The sequence below is a fragment of the Phaseolus vulgaris genome, chromosome 5, assembly GCF_051622355.1.
Source record: "Phaseolus vulgaris cultivar YP4 chromosome 5, ASM5162235v1, whole genome shotgun sequence".
In the NCBI taxonomy this organism is placed as follows: Eukaryota; Viridiplantae; Streptophyta; class Magnoliopsida; order Fabales; family Fabaceae; genus Phaseolus; species Phaseolus vulgaris.
Window position 1 is genome coordinate 8,663,210 of NC_143502.1, and position 16,624 is coordinate 8,679,833.

Consider the following 16,624-nt stretch of genomic DNA (forward strand, 5'->3'; position numbering starts at 1 on the left):
TCGACCATACTGCCAGACCGGTTCACTGAGAGCCTTATAAAACAACCACCATACAACACGGATGAATTAAGAACAAGAGCAACCAAATTCATGAAAATAGAAAAACACGTTGACTAGCATAGGAAAATGTTGGTGGAAGCTTCTGAAAAAGAAAGAGAGAAAAATAGGGGTATCCATCCTCCCGCAATGGGGACCGAACGAGACCGATATCGTCTGAACAGAGGTCCTCGTTTCCATAACTACACTCCTCTAACGGTACCTAGAGGGAAGATTCTGGATGAAGCCTTACAAGCTGAACTCATCCCAGCGCTCAAACAAGCACAAACACCACCCAATGCAGATACGGCTAAGCGTTGTCAATATCACCGCAATTAAGGTCACACGACCGAAGGCTACCAAGCATTAAAAGATAAAATAGAAGAACTCGTTCAAGCCAGCCATCTCCACAAATTCATTAGAACGTCTGCCGCAGTGCCACGATCACCCCAACATGAGGTCGACTATCCCAGAGATAAGGAACGCCCTGGACGAAGGGATAACCGGAATCGTGATGGTTATCGTCGCACCACTCGGTAGAAACGAAGTGAAAGTCCGGTCAGACCCGACCATGGAGTGAAAGCCATGAGAGGAGAAGTCGGACCAAACAAAGAGTTCGTGAAGTTATTAACACCATTGCTGGCCCAGTTTCACTCGGCATACCACCTCAGGAGGTTAATTACATCGTAGGTGGCTTTGCGGGCGGTGCATGTTCTAACTCTTCCAGGAAGAAACATTTGAGGGCGATTCAATCCATCCATTCAGCTTCTACGCATAAACGTCCGCACATACCGACAATCACCTTTACCGACGATGACTTCACCGCGATCGACCTCGCTCAGGACGACCCATGGTCATTACAGTAGAAATAGACAAATTTGCAATCACTAAAGTTCTGGTAGATCAAGGTAGTTCGATAGACATCCTCCATAGGGAAACATTTAAGAAAATGCGAATTTTGGAGGCAGAGATACAACCTTACGATGAATAGATAGTTGGATTTTTAGGAGAACGAGTAGACACCAAGGGATACATTAACCTATTCACCACCTTTGGTGACGATTCTCTCAGAAAAACAATTAATATTCGATATCTGTTGGTTAACGCCAATACATCTTATAATATACTACTCGGACGACCTTCCATAAATAGGTTAAAAGCTATTGTTTCTACCCCTCATCTGGCCATGAAGTTTCCCTCCATTAATGAAGACATCGCCACCGTGCATGTTGATCAGAAGACCGCGCGAGAATGCTATGTAGCGAGTTTGAAAGTTGAGCCAACTAGACAATTGTACACCACGATGAACGACCGATCTCCGACCAATAGAGGACGGTCACCTGAGAGGCGGTCTAAAGGAAGAGGCCCAAAAGGCACTTAGTTGCGCTTGTAGATCTGGATCCACGATTGGATGATAAGTTGGTGCAAGCTGGTTTCATCCAGAATGACCGCTATACCACATGGTTAGCCAACATTGTAATGGTTAAAAAGTCAAGTGGTAAATGACGAATATGTGTAGACTATACGGACCTTAACAAAGCTTGCCCGAAAGACTCGTATCCCCTACCGACTATTGATTGGTTGGTGGACGGAGCGACTGGTCATCCAATTCTCAATTTTCTTGATGTGTACTCATGTTATAACCAAATCAAGATGCACCCACAAGATAGAGAAAAAACAACTTTTAGAACAGATTCAGACAATTTTTATTACGAAGTCATGTCGTTTGGCCTGAAGAATGCCGGAGCCACTTATCAGCGTTTGATGGACTACGTCTTTAACGACATGATTGGAAGGAACATCAAGGTATATGTTGACGACATCGTTGGCAAATCTGACTCATGTGAGCAACATTTTTCGGAACTGAGGGAAGTTTTTCAATCTCTACGCAAGTATCGCATGCGTTTGAATCCTGACAAGTGCGCGTTCGGCGTGGAAGGGGGAAAGTTCTTAGGTTTCATGCTCACCTATCGAGGCATAGAAGCAAATCCTGAGAAGTGTAAAGCCATTGCGGAAATACGAAGTCCTCACAACCTTAAAGAAATCCAACAACTAGTTGGCCGACTCACTTCCCTGTCTCGGTTCGTACCTAAACTCGCCGAACGAATGAGACCCATTATCCAGCAATTCAAAAAGACGTCTAGGTTTGAGTGGACGGCCGAGTGCGAACGAAACTTTCTTCAATTAAAAGCATTTCTAGCATCTCCTCCAGTTATCCAAAAACCAAACACACGAGAGCCTATCATTATTTATCTTGTTATTTCGAACGAAGCAATAAGTTCAGTCCTGGTGCAAGAAATAGAAGTGGAGGAACGACTAGTATATTTTGTTAGCCGAGTATTGCATGGCGCAGAAATCAGATACCAAATGGTAGAGAAGGTCGGATTAGCCTTTGTCATCACCGCACGACGAATGCGGATGTACTTCCAGAATCATCGGGTCATAGTTAAGACTAACTACCTCATTATGAAGATTCTGACTAAACCAGATTTAGCCAGACCGATGATAGGATGGCCAATTGAGTTGTCAGAATTTCATATTCAATATCAACCCAGGGTGCAATCAAATCTCAAGCCCTTGTCGATTTCGCGGCAGAACTTACTCTGCAATCAACTGAGGAAGGGGATTCCGAATGGACATTGTATGTAGACGACTCTTAGAACAGTCGCTCGTGCAGAGCGGGGGTGGTATTGGAAGGACCAGACGAGATTGTTATTGAACAAGCCATGAAGTTTGAGTTCAAGACCTCGAACAACCAAGCTGAATATGAAGCCATTATAGTCGGTCTCCACCTGGCGACTGAATTAGAGGTAACAAAGTTAGTTTGTAAAAGTGATTCTGGGTTAGTGGTAGGACAACCCATAGAGGAGTACGAAGTTCAGGAAACGTTGCTTCAGCAATATTGTCATTTTGTGCGAAACCTTTTAACCAAGTTTGAAGGGATCTCATTCTAGCACGTCTGGCGAGAAAATAATACTCGTGCGGATGCGCTTTCGCGATTGGCCACCACCAAGCATAAAGGAGTTCACCGGTCGGTTATACATGTAACTTTGGCTAAACCTAGCGTTAGTGCAGAGGAATGTATGACGACTAACACCCAACCCAATTGGATGACTCCCATCAAGCAGTACTTGACTGATGGAATGTGTGACCCGCATTTAGAAAAAACCATGAAACAACAGGTCGCTCGGTTCATACTTGTTGATTAGGATCTTTATAGGCGGGGATACTCTCATCCACTCTTAAAGTGCCTTACTCCTGAGCAGGTCACATGCGTCATGAGCGAGTTGCACGAGGGAATATGCGGAATCCATTATGGGGCACAAACCATGACTGCTAAAGTGTTGCGGGCCGGGTACTATTGGCCGACCGTGCAGGGAGATTGCACAAAATTCGTCCGAAAATGCTTAAAATGCCAGGTGTATGACACCTTGACCACAAGCTTGAAAATTTACATTACATTTTGTCTCATTGGCCATTCGTACAGTGGGGAATGGATATAATTGGACCCTTTACACTTGGCAAGGGACAGTGTAAATTCCTATTGGTCGGCATCGATTACTTCAGTAAGTGGATCGAGGACGAACCCTTGACAGCGATAACAGCCCGAAATGTCCAAAATTTTGTATGGAAGAATATCGTTTGTCAATTCGGATTACCTCAAGTCATCATCACTGACAACAGTCGACAGTTTACCGACCGAGGGTTAGCAAAATTCTACGAAAAGCTCAATATCAAGCATATTGCGAGTTCGGTCGAACATCCGCAAACCAACGGTCAAGCAGAGGCCACCAATAAAGTCATTCTCAATGAACTCAAAAAGCGGCTCGGTCCGGCCAAGGAAAATTGGATCAAAGTGTTAATATAGCCTTAAACGACAGAGGGGGTGAATTGTTTAAAGGGGGTTTTCGAAAACTTTTTCAGCTAGAACAAAATCCTTTGTATGAAACTCGATCAGAAATTCAGTTAGCCAAGATAAAAAGCACAAAACAGCAAAGCACCAGAAAAATAATCGGTTGTTTCTTCGAAACAATCAGTTGTTTATACCAGCAAAGCAATAACAACTAAATTTAAATGAGTTTAAGGGAAGAAAGAGATACACAAACAGTTTATACTGGTTCACTCTTAAACTAAGAGCTACATCCAGTCCCCAGAAGCCACTGGGCAATCCACTAAGCAATCAAAACAGATTACACACAAACCACCAAAGAAGTGACCTTGAACCCTTCAAGAAATACACTTCCTTTGGCACAGCAGACACCAAGAAGTATAGTTCTAAAGCTATCTTTAATATGATAACATCAACTCCCTATGGATTCAACAACCCTCAACTGTACTATAGTTCACTCGTTTCGTTTGTCGAGTAAAAGAAGTAGGACTTAAACAATCCTACCCCCAATAGCCAGGAAGCCTTGCAGAGGATAGAGATGTAGTTTTTAAGAGAAACTTAATCCAATTCATCAATCCTTGTAGCAAGAGTATAATGAGAAGTTAGAGTCTCTTCATTCTTAACAATAGACTCAGGGAAAACCTACCATTTTTTGAGGTTGTTCGAGTGAGCACAAAAGGGAGTTGAGTTGTTGTTGCAAATCCATCAGCGAATCATACTCACATTGGACAAAACCAATGCTAGTAATATGTTGAAGATAATCTACCACATCTAGTCGCACTTTGATGACAAATAAAGGGAGGGTTAACCATTCATGGTGTCCCTTTACAATCTGATTAGACGCGGGTGGTGGTTGATAAATCTCGAGATGCTACTACTTGAGTACTCTGCTCACTATAGAGGTTTAATTGTTGGGGGATGTTGTAGGCACGTTTTTGGCATGGCTTACACATCTAGTCAAACTAGTCTCAACACAACTATATGTATTAGATTGTGTTATTTTCTATTTAGTTATTATTGCTATAATTTCTATCAATGTTGAACTAATATTTTGCTTTTGTTTAAGACCATATCTGTCATGGTAAGAACATTATGGAGAACCTACTAGGGATGATGATGTCATGGTAGAAGTTGACGATGATCCAATATCTTAGCTTCTAACCATATTACCTAGGTTTTTTAGGAAATCATTGCAGGTACATTGGGATAAAAAAAAATTTGAATTTGATACTAGTGTTGTTCCTTTATACATTTCCTTACCAAACACATTGGAGGTTGTTGGGAGAACCTCCATGTTAAACATTTCAGTGATACATCTATGTGCTATGTAAGTCATTTAATGTTGTATATGTTTTCCATATTATAGTAATAACATTTAACTTATAATTCATTGTGTTAGGTTCATAGATAAATTGAGTGTGGACCAAGACAAATAAGAAATATATGGATTTCTTGAGCCTCAATCCATCCAAAAATCTTGGAACACAAAGGTTCAGGACAAAAAATACATGCAAACATGGATGAGTGAGTCCTAGAGACATATTTACTTGGCTCCATACATTAAATGGTTACTTTTCTAACTTGTATTTTTTTAATATTGGTAGTTATATAATTAATTGTTTGTCATTCACTATAGGTCTCATTGGCATTTGATTGTAATTACTCTTAGGGATTACATAGTAGTGTGATTTTTTTTGGTCCACCTAAAACTCAACCAAAAAATGAAAAGCTTATTGCAAGGATAAATTTTACATTTTTTATTACATTGAAAGTATAAGTATATTTGTACTAACATTGTCTTTTCTTTAATTAGAGTTGTGGTTGGCATGAACATTTTAAGTGGAAGGAGTAGAGCAAGGTCACTACAATTGATCTACCGTAAGGTTAGCCATTTTTTAATACATATAATAATTATTTTATGTTCAAATTGTACAAAATTAACTTTTATCACTTCTTTCTTCTTGAATTTGACTAATACGTGATGTACTAGAAGAGAGACATTATGTGTATGGGTATTATTGACTCCTAAATAGAGGTAACACATAGGATAATTTATATTTTACCTTTATGATGACAATACAATCACGTGCATGAAATGTTTCAGGTCATCAATGAGCAATCTCCACTATCCCAGGATGACATCTAAAAGCTGAAAAAACAATGAACTATTTTCCTTCCCCAACATAGATAATATAGTTTTATATTCTTGTTCCTAAAAATTTTAGGTTAGATTAGATAATTTTATATAGAATTTTTAGTTTAAATATTTATCTATTGTTATTAAGTTGAAACATTTATCTATTATTATTAAGTTGAAATCCTTTTCCATTGTTGTTAGAAATTTTCTACATTTCAGGTTTTGGTTTGAAGCTAAAACCTATAATTTTTTTTTAAAAATGCAAAATTTATGTCAAATCATACATTATTTTACGTAAATTTTGGAGTATTTGTACTTGTTATTTTTATTAGAAATCTACATCTATTGTGTGATAACTCTTTATTTGTTAATACTTTTCTAAACTAATTGTATATCTTAAAGGTTTCTTTTGTTCTTATTTCTTAATTTTAATAGATTTGTATTTTCTTTGTTAAATAGTCATTTTGACAAAATCTATGTTAATTTTGTATCATTAGATAGAAATTTTGTTTTTAAGATTAATATAGTTGTCTTTTGCTTTGTAGAAAATAAAATTCAAGATGGAGAGAGAATGAGTTTTCAGTGTCACATTGAATTAGGGATGGCAAAGACGAATGACAAATGGGGTGGGCCGTGTGGGTCGGCCCGTGGTCCACTAAGAAAAATGCGGGGCGGGTTGCCTATTCCAACCCGCTAGCCCACTTAGGCCCACCCCACATAACCAGCAGCTTGCGTGGGTCAAGTGCGGGGCAGGTTGCTGACATGATCCGCATAACTTAAAACTCTAGAATTTTTTTTCTACACCCCCATATTTTCTTCATGCAGTCTCATATTTCACATTCCAAAAATTTTACTCACTTTTTATTACGTATCGTGAGAATAATACTGTGAGACCATTTACCTAATGTCTAAATAAAAAATTATTTTTTATTAATTTTAAAAAAAATATTTCTTATGCAGACTATCCCTCAGACCTGCAAACCAATCCTTTTGTGGGGCAGGCTAGTAAAATCAGCTTGCATATTCTATGCGGGGCAGGCCAACTCGACCCACATTTTGCGAGCCATATGCGGGGTGGGCCAGCCATCTCTACATTGAACACAAGAAGTGAAGGATTCAAGGGAAGTAAAAGCTAGAGTTTTAGCAGTAGTATAGTTTAGTAGAAATTTTGTTTTAAGGTACTTTTGTAAATTCACTTACTTAATTGGGCCCTACCCAGTTCAGCTTCCTTTACCTGTGGCTTAGCTTGAGTTAAAGTTTATAAATAGGCTTTAGATAATTCAGTTTTTAACACAACAATTAACAAAAGTTTTAATTTCTATTTTTTTTTTAGTTTTGATAGTTTTACAGTTTTCACGTTCTTCTTTTTCAAAGTAGTAGACACTCAATATAGAAACATTTGCTTTTATGCAATTTGTGCGCCTTTAACACATATTCAAATTCTTCCTTTATCTATATGAATTTGAACGTTGATGCTTTGATAGATCTTGACTTGAATCTTTTTCTTTTCAATAATATTCATCATCTTCTTTATGATATAATCTCGAATAGGAAAGTTCATATATAAGCCTTTAATGCATCATACCATTTCTTTGAATTTCAAAATATCTTTCTCTTTGCAAATATTTGTTCTTAATATCTTGAAATTACTTTAATCTTCATTAGTGCAAATATTGCTTTTCTACTTCATAACTCATAAGGAAACTTCAGATATTTTCTACTTCATAACTCACAAGGAAACTTCATATATTAGCTTCATACACATCTTTATGTTCCTTTAAATATTTATGGAAACATTATAAGTGTTAGTGAACAAAATAATCATTATAACAAATCATGAGTATCACTAAAACAATATCTTCTAATATTTTTGAATTATCCATACCTTCTATCATCTACCACCACATGAAAAAAGTATTATTAAAAAAAAGGAAAAATAAAGAAAGAAAGGAAAAACAAGCAAATATGGGGGGACTAGACCAAAACCCATATAAAAAACCTAAGAAAAGGTAATTTATACCTATTAATAAAGAATTAAAAGAAATACTAAATGGAAGCCTATTATACCAATGAAATTATTCTCTATGAATAAACCTTAAGTTAGCAAGCTTGTCAGTACATGCATTGTCTTCACGAAAAATGTGACAAATCCTAAACCTGATTTTCCCAAAGTAATCAAGGCAAGTATTTCACCTTTTACGAAGAATCCAAGTAACTTTAGTCCTAACAGTAAGTGCAGCACAAACCAAGGGAAAATCACATTCAAGCTATAAACTAGTAAGACCCATTTTTTTAGCTTCTTTAGTGGCATGTATAACTCCATAAAACTCAGCAACCAAAGCAGTCTGAATATCAAGGAAAGCAGAGAAACCACCAATAAACTCCTCCATGCTCCCACGGAAAATATCACCATAAGCATCAAGACCAACCTTTAGCAGCACCATCAATATTAATTTTAACCCAACCCAGTGAAGGAAACTCCCATCTAACAGAAAGAGGATGAAGAGATTTTTCACTATGAGTATTAATATCAAAGAACTTAAGCACATTGAAGTCAAACATATCATTCCTCATAGAGCTTTAAGACGAATTACCCACTAGGCAAGTGAAATCCTTAATGGTGAAAATGGCCCTGAAAAGATCAATTTTAATCTGAAATCTAACATAATTTCTCATACGCCATATCATCCAAATAGAGAAGGTAATCACAACAAGTTTAATCAAATTAACGAAAGTACTGTCATCACTCTTAATAAAAGAAAGTAGATCATCCACATTAGAGAAATGAGAATTAAGAAAAATTTGTCAAACTCAGCTCCAAATATGCAAAGCATTAGGACATTCTAAAAGTAAATGTTGAATAGATTCTTCCTGCTTTTCACAAAATGTACAAATAGAACATATATGCAAACCTTTGTGCAGAATGTGTTGATCCGTAGGAAGTCGCCCACGAAAAACTTTCCAAAGTTCCATAGTTTTGGAAAGAGGAATATATTGAGATCAAATGATCTTACCCCAACCACAAGGAACTCCTGGGTCCAAGAAAAATTTCCTAATAGATTTGAGAGTGAAATGATCAGAGTCTTTTAGAATCCAATTAGGAATATCGTGTTCCTGCCTAGTCATGATATGCTAAAAAAACTATTCCCCTGTTGTAAAGTCAAGGGAATAATTAAATCACTACCATTCAATAATTGGGAAACTATAGTCACCAGGGTTCTAGAACCATCAGGTACCCCTACAATGTTTGATAAACAAGTAGAAGAACACCATTTATCATTCTAGAAATTAATAGCAGTACTTGTATCAACAGTCTAAGAGGTATGTTCAAGAATAGTGTCATAAAACTATTTAATCCCAGGACAAATAGAAGATGATCTATAAGCCAATTTGAGCTGGTACTTAGATTTAAGAACTCTAGCTTTCAAGAGAAGAGACCAAGGCTTATTACTATAAGTAAAGTTCCAAGTAAGCTTGAGAAGGTAAGCATTATTTTCGTACTGGAGGTTATTAATCTTCAACGCTCAATTTTCAAGAGGAGAAGAAATAGCCCAATTAACTGTAGACATGCCTTTCTTCATAATATCACCAGTCCAAATAAAATTTTTGCTCCACTGCTCAACTTGCTTAAAAATATAAGCAGACCATTTGTACACATTATAACTATAATCAAGGAAACCAATAACCACAATGTTAACCAATTGGGTCTGACACATCATGCTAATAGATTTCCCTTTCCAAGACGCAAGCTTCAATTTGATTTTATCAGTCAAAGCTTAAAGAAACTTGAGCTTGGGAGCACCAACAAAGATAGGCACCCGTAAATAATTAAAAGGTAAAAGGCCATGACGGCAAGAAATATGGCGTTGAATTTTTGTAATGAATCTTGTAGAATTATCCATGGTGGAAAAGCTACTTCTAGAATTCTTAACATACTAACTAGAAAAATCACCATATGTTTGAAGAAAAATCACCATATGTTTGAAGAAAAATACTCAAATTTTTAAGAGACTTATTATCCATCCTAGAAAACAATTATATCATCAACATATAAAATGTGAGAATGAGTGATATAACCTTTAGGACTAGCCATATGCAAAATCCTCTTATCATTCACAAGTTGTTGAACAACTTTGCAAAAAAATTAAAAAAAAAATTATGAAAAACACCCATCGTGGGGCTCGAACCCACCACCACAAGGTTAAGAGCCTTGCGCTCTACCAACTAAGCTAGACGGGCTCTTATCATTCATAAGCTTAGAAATACCTCTGTTCGGAACCTCCTCCGCAAGACAGAAAAGGAAGGGAGATAAAAGATCACCTTGTCTCACACCTCTACTATAAGGAAAAAAATGTCCACAAAACTTTTATTTATCCTAATAGAAAACATGGATGATCGAAGAATTGTACTAATTCAACTAACAAATGAAAGATGGGATCCAAAATGTTTCAAAACTAGCAATAAGAAATTGCATCTCAGGGTGTCCAATGCTTTATGAATATCAACTTTATAAGCCACATTACCTCCTCTAACCTAGTTTTGTTTAAAAAACTATTGAACAACTTTGCAAAAAAAAAAAAAATTATGAAAAACGCCCACCGTGGGGCTCGAACCCACGACCACAAGGTTAAGAGCCTTGCGCTCTACCAACTGAGCTAGACGGGCTTTTTATGAAGCAAATTACACCTTAATCTATATATACGTTCCCAAAATATATTTTAAAAAACCATTTAATATGGAAAATATATGTACTCTATTTTTCGAAAACTTTCCAATTGAAACACTATTTGTTTAAAAACTTTTTAATACAATCTTAAACTTGATCATTAAGGCACATTTTTATTCAAAATAATTTATAATCAACGAGGAAAACATTTTACATTCAAAAGATATTAAAGCACATAATATTTCATATTTCCAATTATGAAAACTTTCTAAACTTATTCAATCATTAATCTTATTTGAAAATTGTGTTTTATATGAATTAATATCAACAATTAAGATTTGAAACACAATCACACAGTGCAAAAAGTAATCTAGGCATGTAAAAGTTAAGTATAAGCACTCCTTGATATGATAGACATAGAAGAAGAAGTGATCATCTATCACGTGCAAGCTCTAGTGATCGTCCAATGTGTCCATGAGCATTGTATTGTTAATCTTTTCCCATGATTTGAAAGAATCTACCTTTATATAAGTTTTGAGATTGTATGACGAGATTGTTTGGTAATGTTCTATTACTATGAGACTGTCTATCATGTTTCTTCAAAGTTTGACTTTCTAGTTGGTCAAGTTTTTCACTTTGAATGTTCTCTTTATAACATATAAGTACTTAGAGATTATCCATTACTAAGATGAAGACTTTGTTGTTAGTGTGATTATACTAAATTGTCTAATGTATCTTTTACTATGAGATCGTCTAGTAAGTCTCGCTCATCTTTCTTATTTAGAGTGACTTTTGTTCATCTTTCTTATTAAGATCATCTTGTGCTGAGATAAAGACCAGATTGTCTGATGCTTTCAAGATAACACTTCCTTCTTAATCATTTGGTATGTAGTGCATCAATAAATCATTTATTAAGATCTTCTATTTTAACCATGTGTTATAGAATCGTTTGTCGAAATATTCTATTATTTGTACATAAGTGAGCTTCATTATAAATCATAACATAACTTATAAACTCTTGTATTACGAGATCCTCTAGTGGGTACTAAAACGTCTAGCTAGTTATAGATTGTCTAGCGACTTAACAAACCTTATCAATAAAACAACAAAAAAAACAAATTATAGAGCATATATTGGAACAAAATCTCTTGAATACAACCACTATGACAACAACTCCATTATAAGAAAAAACATGCTTATTTCTATTATGAATTGTTTTTTAATGATGCTTGAATTTCGATCTTACAGAAATTTTTACAAAGAAAACTATTATAAAGTATTTTTAGCTTGTGAATTTTTGTATTTCCATTTTGTTAAAAAAAAATAATGTATTTAACCATAATCTAATTGGTTTAGATTCAATTAGTTGAAAGACATTATGTTAATATCTCTTGAACACACCTTTTATTAATAATTTCAATTGATTGATTTGTGTTTTAACAGATTAAAACACAAGCTAACTTTTTTTTATAAAGATTTGAAGATTTTAACAAATTGAAATCTCATTTGAATCGATTGAAATGTTTAAGTATGTGTTTTCACACATTTATAAACAGTTTATTAAAATATTATTTTTAACTTATTAAAATTATTCATCCTTCATTAAAAACAATTAAAATCAGTTTAAATTAATTTCAAAGCATGCATTGTTAGGGGTAACAAAGTGGGGTGGGCTGGCCAGTTAGTCCGCAAAAAAAAAGGTTGTGTGTTGACTTGGGTTGGGTTTGGCAGTGATAACTTGGACTGAAAAAAAATATTAACGTTTTTGAATTAACTATGTTAATTGATGTGATGTTTATGTTTAATGTTTTTTAATTAACTATTTTTAATATTTTTGAAATGGAAGAATATTGATATTTGATTTTTATCTTTTAATTGAATTATTGATGTTTGACTATGTTTGAAATAGAAGACAAAAAATATCGATGTTTGATAGTCACAAATATATAGGTTCAATTTGGCAATTTCTCAAGAGCAAAAGGTAAAAAACATTTCCATTGAATTTCTAAAAAAAAGAAGAAAAAAAATCCAAATGCGGGCTGACCCGCAAACCCGCGGGCTGACCCTTATGCGGGGTAGGGCAGAGAATCTAGCCCGCATTCATTACGCGGGGCGGGCTTACCCGACCCGCATTTTATGGGTCAAGTGCAAGCGGCCTATGCGGGGTGGGCCAACCCGCTTTGCTATCCCTATGCATTAGGGGTGGTAATGTGGGTTGGCCTACCTCTCATAGACCCGCTCCGCATTTGGCCCGCTAAAAGTGGGTTGGGTTGGCCCGCCCCGCATAGAATTTGTGGGCTGGTTTTTCTAGCCTGCCCCGCATAAGGTTTGGTCCACGGGTCTGCGGGCCATCCCGCATAAGAAATATTTTCTTTTTAAAAAAAAATTAAATAAATTTTTTTGAATTTTTGTTTTCATTTAGATGCATTAGGTAAATGGTCTCACAATATTATTTTCATGAGACATGCGTAGTAAGATGTTATTAAAAATTTCGAAATCTGAAATATGAGGCTACATGAAGAAAATATGGGAGTGCAGAAAAACATTTATACCTTTTAATGTTATACGGGTTATGTGGACCAACCCACCCCACCCCACACTTGATCCGCGCAAACTACGGATTATTTAGGACGGGTCGGACGACTTGATTCACTTTGTCACCCCTACTATGCATTATTAAAATCAAACATTTCCAATCCACTACCTCCCTTAGACAAAAATAATATAAATAATTAAATTTTCTAGAGACATTCTTCTAGGAGAGATAGTCATCAAATCAAATCTTGAAACTTCAATAAATATAAATTTTTTAACCAAGTTTATGGGATTATGTCCCTTAATTTTTCATTTTGGTAATTTTATAATATGATATAAAATTTCCTTGTATGTTTCATAAAGGTTTAGAAAAAAAATATTTCACTTTTCAGCTATTTTTTCTATCAACAATACGTTATTTATACAAAAAATAGATGTTTGCGACATTATCTGAAATATAGTAAAATTATTCTAAAAAATAAAGTCGCTTTTGAAGATATAAAAAAATATTATTTGTAACTGTTTTTTAGTAACTTATTTTCAGTTTTTATAAACATACGTATTTTATAAGTAAAAATTGATATTTTAAATATTTAAACAAAATTGATTATCTTTATTTAAATAAAAAACTAATATGATTATAATGAATAATAAATAAAATGAAATATAGATGTAATAATTATTAAAATAATATAGTTTATGCAGTTTTTGAGAGACCTAAACCTTAAACTCTCTTAAGTCTACATCATTGCTTTATTTTGAATTTGTTGACTAATAGGTGAAGAGTGGAACATGTAGCAGACCCTTTTTTCCAAGCAGAAGACCGCATGCCATTGTTGATTTATGTAGAGAGGGTACACACTGCCAAATGACAAAAACACCCTTAATTGACCTAATCTTAGTGGACCGGATTTGGATTCTCAAACACCATCGAATATCACGGCAATTACATTGCAGACCTGCCACTCCTGCCACCTTCAATCATCACTTTAATGCATCCAAACAAACCTTCCCATTTTCTAACCCTCTTTATTTCCTCTTAGTTTTCCGTTACTCTACGGACATATTATTATTACCAAAAATAAAATAACATTAACTTTTTGGTTTATTAAAACTAGCAATAAAATAACATAAACTTTTAATTAATACAAAATGTAATTTTTTTCTTCTACAAATTTGTATGAATTTTTTTCTCCAAATAAAAGTTTCTTTAAACTATTAGAAAATCCAATAGATTTGTGTATTCACATATTAGAAATAATTCATCTTATAAATATGTGTTTGATCTTAGCATATATAGACCATTTAAAATCACATAAATGTATTAATATTAAGGATTAGTCTTTATCCGATTGACGAGTGAAAACTTATTACCAGAAAAAAAAATATTAGAACTTTATGTAAATGGACTCACCTTTAAATGGCTGCCAATTTGATTAATTGAATAAATCCAATCATGCTGAGATCCTTGTTTAACTTTTAAAATCGTTGCTGGTTTGGATTCATACGTTTAATTATAATAACAAATTACGACCATGAACTGCTGCCAATAATTTGGTCCCAGTCTGATGGTATCAACTACAGTTATTAAGAGGTAATGCAGAATTTGTGAAAGGTAATAATAGGAGTGAAAGAGGTTTTTGTAATTCTGATTTAATTATGTTTATGTTTAATAAAACTAAATAATTGTTTTTGTATCAATTTTTAAATATTTTAAAATATATATTTATGTTAAATATATTTTTCGTCTTGTAACTTGAAATTAAATTTACTATTTGGATCAAATTTTAGACCATTCACGTATTTTAGTGTTAAAATAATTAGAATAAGTCATTTTATAGGTAAAATTGATTCAATTTGAGTTTTCAATTCATCGACACATTGGAACACATTAGAAGTAATGATCTTTGAAAAATTTAACAATAATTTTGCAATACTCATTTTAATTATTTTCATACTACAAATATCTGAACGGTGTAAAATTTTAATCAAAAACCAATTTCGTATTATAATACAGGAACCAAAACCATATTTAACCCCTTTAAGAAACCAATACCATATTGAATATGATTCTGCCTTGGTTTGTGTTGCGTTTACTGCTATGACTAATGTTTTGTTGATGCTTCGTAATCGATGAAATATTTGTCTTAATTACGATGAAAAAATCATGTTTAAGGTTACTCATATTTGTCCTGATAAGTTGACTAATTTAGGATTTATTCATAGAGAATCATATAGAGAATCATTTCATTGATATAATAGGTTTCCATCTAGTTTGTTCTTAGAATTCTTTATGAATAGGTATAAGGGTAGCAAAGTGGAGCGGGTCAGCCCGCGGCTCGCTGAAAAAAACACGGGGCGGGTTGCTTATTTCAACCCGCAAGGACCAAGTGCGGGCTGACCCGCATAACTCGCATAACTTTAAATGAAGAACTTTTTTTTTTGCACTTCCATATTTTCTTCATGTAGCCTCATATTTCACATTCTGAAGATTTTAATAACATCTTACTACGCATGTCTCGTCAAAATTTTTATTTAAAATTATTATTATTTTAAATATTTCTTATGCGGGCACACTCTTATGCGGGGCGGGCTACAAAAATCAGCCCGCAGATTCTATGCGGGGCGAGCCAACCCATACCGCTTTTTGTGGGCCTATGCGGGGTGGGTCAACTCGCATTGTCACTCATAAATAGATATAGTCTACCTATGTATCGTTTTTGTTAACATATGAGTTTTTGTCTAGTCTCCTCATATTTTTATATTTTATTCTTTTAATAATACTTTTTTTTCATGTGATGACAAATGATTCTTATTATTTGAGGTGTCAGTTTAGTTAAGATGTTAAGTTGCAGTGATATCTAACATGAAAATTTTTATTAAAGAAAAAAAACAATGCCATGATATTACATTTAGTTTGGATGTTACATTTAGTTTCGTGTATTAAGTTAATCAGTACATTCTAAAACATTAGAAGTTAAATACACATTGCTCTTTTAGTTTTTAAAAAAATCTATTTACCTTTTAATAACTCAGCTATTCAGCTGGGGAAGGAGAATGAGATTCATCTTACCCTATATTCGCCACAGTTTTATTCATTATTTATTAAAAAAAGAAGTTAAAAGACACGACAATGCGTATTTTCCCACAGGTAATAACTAACTGTATAACATAACGGAAGATCAAGGTCCTAATTCGGTCAAGGAACATTTTCATCCGACTCCCACTTAAACCACAGTTAACTAAAAGAGAAATTTAATTCATTTCCATTTTAATTTAATTAGAAAGAAATTAAAACCGCTGCAAAAAGGACTGAGCGGTTAACATCCCTGACCGTAAAAATAAAAAGTCACAGATTTTC

The 16,624-nt window shown here is 34.4% G+C and overlaps 2 non-coding genes across 2 annotated transcripts; both read right to left on the reverse strand.

Annotated features, from left to right (window-relative positions):
* Positions 1-10,228: 10,228 nt before the first annotated feature.
* Positions 10,229-10,301, reverse strand: TRNAK-CUU (transfer RNA lysine (anticodon CUU)). The gene has a single exon. It is a non-coding gene; the product is annotated as a tRNA-Lys (tRNA).
* A 353-nt stretch (positions 10,302-10,654) lies between these two features.
* Positions 10,655-10,727, reverse strand: TRNAK-CUU (transfer RNA lysine (anticodon CUU)). Its single transcript has one exon. It is a non-coding gene; the product is annotated as a tRNA-Lys (tRNA).
* Between the last annotated feature and the right edge of the window lie 5,897 nt (positions 10,728-16,624).